The sequence below is a fragment of the Nanorana parkeri genome, unplaced genomic scaffold (assembly GCF_000935625.1).
Source record: "Nanorana parkeri isolate BGI_ZX_2015 unplaced genomic scaffold, ASM93562v1 scaffold1586, whole genome shotgun sequence".
NCBI lineage: Eukaryota > Metazoa > Chordata > Amphibia > Anura > Dicroglossidae > Nanorana > Nanorana parkeri.
Window position 1 is genome coordinate 98,486 of NW_017307854.1, and position 5,892 is coordinate 104,377.

Genomic DNA, 5,892 nt, shown 5'->3' on the forward strand with positions numbered 1-5,892 from the left:
GTACACATACACACACACACACACACACACACACCCACACACACACACACACACACACACACAGAAAAAATAGAAAATACAGAAAATTGTGGCAATGGCTTCATAACTGCATTTCAATCAGAGATTTAAAGATGATGAAATATTCTTCATTGTGTACATTTTTTTTTCAATAACAATTAATTATTAAAATGTATAAAATATAACAATAATAATAATAGTAAACACAATAATAATGTTATATTTATTATTATTATTGTACATTTTATTTGCAGAACAAAACATGTTGAGCGCTTCGTATAACCTGAACAAACGCTGAGGCAGATGGAAACAAAGAGAAAAATAAAACAAAATGAAACAACCTCAGCAAACATGAACATGTACAGATACATATGTGTATGTACAGTAACAAAAACTCGTTCATGGATAAAACACGACCTCGAATATCACAATCAATACCTCAGAGAAACAATTCCAGCCAGTAATATAAAACTTCTCGCTGTTGTTTAAAAGATTTTTAAGTTTATTTTAGTGCAAAAGTTTTAAACAGTCGTTTTTGTTTTATTATACCCCATGTATGAATCTTATCCTACAGCCTAAAAAGTCACGTGATATCCTAAAAAATATGATAAATAGATGTGATATGATACTGAATATTCGATTCGATATATGAAAATATATTATATGATATATGTGCTATGACATGATGTTTTTGATTATATATATTATATCATATATTTTATATGATTATATGATATGATGTATTTGATAAAATATATGGTATGACATCATGTATTTTATTTGATATAAATCATATAGTATTATAATATGTGGCACGATATATTTGATGTTATATGATAGTTACAATTATATAATACATTTGGTTTAATATATATATATATACAGTATATGATAGCTGATATGACATCTATAACATGGTATATACATATAGTATTATATATTATACCGGTATGATAATATATGCTATATTTGTTTAAATATGATATATGCTATGGCATTATTATTTGATATGATATAATAAGATGATATGGGATATGTTATGATACAATATAACAGATTATAGAACAATTCTTTAAAGTTATGCGGTGTGATATAAAATAAAACCTTGTATCTTCTTCATACAATATATTCAATATGAGGATATAAAATGTGATATATTTGTATTCATTATTTATGGCATAATATACTAAAGGTAGATATAGATGAATAGATAGATAGACAGATAGACAGATAGAGAGATAGAGAGAGAGAGAGAGAGAGGTAGATAGATAGAGAGAGAGAGATAGAGAGAGAGAGATAGATAGATAGATAGATAATTATAGTTAGATAGATAGATAGATAGATAGATAGATAGATAGATAGATAGACAGATAGATAATTATAGTTAGATAGATAGATAGATAGATAGATAGATAGATAGATAGATAGATAATTATAGATAGATAGATAGATAGATAGATAGATAGATAGATAGATAATTATAGTTAGATAGATAGATAGATAGATAGATAGATAGATAGATAGATAGATAGAACAAAATAATAATAAAATACATTTGAAAACCCTGAAAACAGTTACATTTTGTAGCAAAAACAATTCATGAAAGGTAAGTGGTGAGCGGCGCAGGATTCCTGAGAGACAGGGGGTGTCTGTGACAAGACTTCTCTACGTCACCCCGCGCACATCTTCTTCCATGTTCCTTCCATGAGGGGACCGCTATCTGTGACTCACAGCTGGAACACTCTACCCGTGAGGTCAGAGATTTCCTGTGTCTTCCACTTCTCTCCACCGCAGGCTGTCGCTTTCTCTGCCTCGGCAGCTCTTATTGGTGGACGCGGGCGGAAGAAGAAGTAGGTGTGATATCCAGAAATACACAGCGCAGTGCACACTGTATACATGTTCTTCATGCAGCGTGCTGGCAGCGACTGTCACTGCTCATGCGGATTGAAGATAGATAGATAGATAATTATAGTTAGATAGATAGATAGATAGATAGATAGATAGATAGATAGATAGACAGATAGATAATTATAGTTAGATAGATAGATAGATAGATAGATAGATAGATAGATAGATAGATAATTATAGATAGATAGATAGATAGATAGATAGATAGATAGATAGATAATTATAGTTAGATAGATAGATAGATAGATAGATAGATAGATAGATAGATAGAACAAAATAATAATAAAATACATTTGAAAACCCTGAAAACAGTTACATTTTGTAGCAAAAACAATTCATGAAAGGTAAGTGGTGAGCGGCGCAGGATTCCTGAGAGACAGGGGGTGTCTGTGACAAGACTTCTCTACGTCACCCCGCGCACATCTTCTTCCATGTTCCTTCCATGAGGGGACCGCTATCTGTGACTCACAGCTGGAACACTCTACCCGTGAGGTCAGAGATTTCCTGTGTCTTCCACTTCTCTCCACCGCAGGCTGTCGCTTTCTCTGCCTCGGCAGCTCTTATTGGTGGACGCGGGCGGAAGAAGAAGTAGGTGTGATATCCAGAAATACACAGCGCAGTGCACACTGTATACATGTTCTTCATGCAGCGTGCTGGCAGCGACTGTCACTGCTCATGCGGATTGTTTATAAGGAAACATCTCTCTCTCTCTCTCTCTCAATTCAAATAAGCTTTATTGGCAGGGCCAAATACATTTTAGCATTGCCAAAGCATATGGGGAGGTTTTATGGGATGGGGGGGCATTGTTAGGGGTAAAGAATGATATGGAGGAATAGGTAAGTCCGGGGACATTATCAGATTTAAGGGATAATATGAAGGGGGGTGGGGTAAGTCCATGCTGGGGATTTCTCTCTCTCTCTCTATTTCTCTCTCTCTCTCTCCTCCCCCTCTCTCTCGCTCTCTTCCCCCTCTCTCTCTCTCTATTTTTCTCTCTCTCCCTCTCTCTCCCTCTCTCTCACGCCCCCTCTCTATGGACCACAGATTAAATAATAGCTTGCAGTGCCAGGCTGCGGCACACAAAGCGAGCCGAGTTCTGTAGAGACAAAGCGATAATTCCGCCACTGTATAGATCGCTGGCTCGGCCTCATCTGGAGTACGCGGTCCAGTTTTGGTCACCAATACACAGGAAGGACGTTCTGGAGCTGGAGAGGGTCCAGACAAGGGCAAACTCATTAAGGGGCCGGAGGACCAAAGCTATGAGACCAGGTTACTAGACTTAAACATGTTCACGCTGGAAGTGAGATTAGGAGGGGACATGATTCTGATCTACAAGATGTTCGGTGGTGACGGCAACATCAGGAATAAACCTTTTACTGTAAACTCCATAACAAGGACTAGAGGCCACCACCTAAAACTGGTGGAGAAAAGATCTAATCACAAAGGGGCGTAGGGGATTCTTATCAGTCAGAGCGGTTACATTTTGGAACTCTCTGCCACAAGCAGTGGAAGCAGCAGAGAATATTGAATCATTCATTAGATACCGTCCTCAGAGACCGCAACATACAGGGGGACAGGTACTCTTAAATACCAGACCACACGTGGACTCATATACACACACACACACAAAGGTTGAACTTGATGGACCTGTGTCTTTATTCAACCTCATATACTATGTAACAATGTATCCTATCTATCTATCTATCTATCTATCTATCTATCTATCTATCTATCTATCTATCTATCTATCTATCTATCTATCGTACAGGCAGCATTCTTCTAGCCCAGGCTCAGTCCTGTGTTGATGTTGCAGACACTGACTCTCCTGTGCGGTGGGACGGATGATCACGGCACTCTTCATTTTAATTTCGGTTTCGTTGTGAACAATGGTGTCCGGCCGACTCACCTAAAACCAACCAAAACAACAACAAACCAAATGTGATTGTGATATAACACAATGAAGCATCTGCAGAGTGCGCAGCTCAGACTGCGACGGCGATAGAGAGAACTCCTAGAGAGCGACCTGACACATCGTTCTCCTTCTTTCAATTGGATCAGAACTCTTATGATGATCTTTTTAATGCAAGGGATCGGCACTCCTGCTGTGGTCAAACTACAAATCCCAAAATGCCACTGCCTCTGGGAGACATGTCTGTGCCTGTCAGGGTCTTGCAATGCCTCATGGGACTTGTAGTTCCACAACAGCTGGAGGACCGAGGTTACATAGTTAGTCAGGTGGAAAAAAGACACAAGTCCATCGAGTTCAACCTATAGAGAGAGAGGTTGATTAACCCTTAATGTATACTTCCTATATGTCTCAGTTTTTGGGTTGGGAGGGGAAGGGCTAGAGTGACTGTTACGATTCTCTTGCCATCTATGGACCCCATTGGAGGAGATTTTGCATCACTTCCTGTCATGGTAGCAGCACTGCTATTGGGACAGGAAGTGAGGGGAAATTTCTCCATCAGTGACAAGAACAGTGGTATGAACCTGCAAAGGTGAGAGGGGATGAGGTGCGGGATATCAAACATTCTCTAATTGAATAGAAGCAATATTTGGGCCTGATGGCGGGGAAGAGGCGGGGAGGGGGCGACTTTTAACATCATAAAAGCAGATGAATCATTTTTGCCAAAAAAAACCCCCAAAAAATCCTTTAAAGGAACATTCCACCATTTTGAAGGTAGAGCCCATGTCAGCCCATCGTCCCGGAACTGGTACATCGGCATTGACATTCAGAGGGAAGCTGCTTGTGCCCATTATATCCAGGAGTCACATGGTACGGTGATGTACTTCCCTGTCGATTTTACCAAAATTGTGTTGACAACTAGCATAAATTTGGTGAGAGGGATCGGTGAGGGGGGTCGGTGAGAGGGATCGGTATAGAGGGGTAAAAAGTGAGGGGGGTTGGTGAGAGAGGTTGGTGAGAGAGGTTGGTGAGAGGGATCGGTGAGGGGGGTCAGTGAGAGGGATCGGTGAAAGGGATCAGTGAGAGGGGTTGGTGACAGGGATCGGTGAGAGGGATCGGTGAGAGAGGTTGGTGAAAAGGGTCGGTGAGAGGGATCGGTGAGAGGGATCAATGAGAGAGGTCGGTGAGAGGGATCGGTGAGGGTGATCGGTGAGGGGGGTCGGTCAGAGGGATTGATGAGAGGGGTCGGTGAGAGGGATTGGTGAGAGGGGTCGGTGAGAGGGGTCGGTGGGAGGGGTTGGTGAGAGGGGTCGGTGAGAGGGGTCGGTGAGAGGGATCGGTGAGAGGGATCAGTGAGAGGGATCGGTGAGGGGGGTTGGTGAGAGGGATCGGTGAGGGGGGTCGGTCAGAGGGATTGATGAGAGGGATTGGTGAGAGGGGTCGGTGGGAGGGGTTGGTGAGAGGGGTCGGTGAGAAGGGTCGGTGAGAGGGATCGGTGAGGGGGATCGGTGAGGGGGATCGGTGAGGGGGATCGGTGAGGGGGATCGGTGAGGAAGGTTGGTGAGAGGGATCGGTCAGAGGGATCGATGAGAGGGATCGGTGAGAGGGATCAGTGAGAGAGTTCATGAGAGGGATCAGTGAGGGGAGTCGGCCAGAGGGATCAGTGAGAGGGATCGGTGAAGGGGATCGGTGAGGGGGATCGGTGAGGGGGGTTGGTGAGAGGGATCGGTGAGGGGGGTCGGTCAGAGGGATTGATGAGAGAGGTTGGTGAGAGGGGTCGGTGAGAGAGGTTGGTGAGAGGGGTCGGTGAGAGGGATCGGTGAGGGGGATCCGTGAGGAAGGTTGATGAGAGGGATTGGTGAGAGGGATCGGTCAGAGGGATCGGTGAGAGGGATCGGTGAGAGGGGTCGGTGAGAGGGATCGGTGAGAGGGATCAGTGAGAGAGTTCATGAGAGGGATCGGTGAGGGGAGCCGGTCAGAGGGATCAGTGAGAGGGATCAGTGAGAGGGGTCGGTGAGAGGGATCGGTGAGAGAGGTTGGTGAGAGGGATCGGTGAGAGAGGT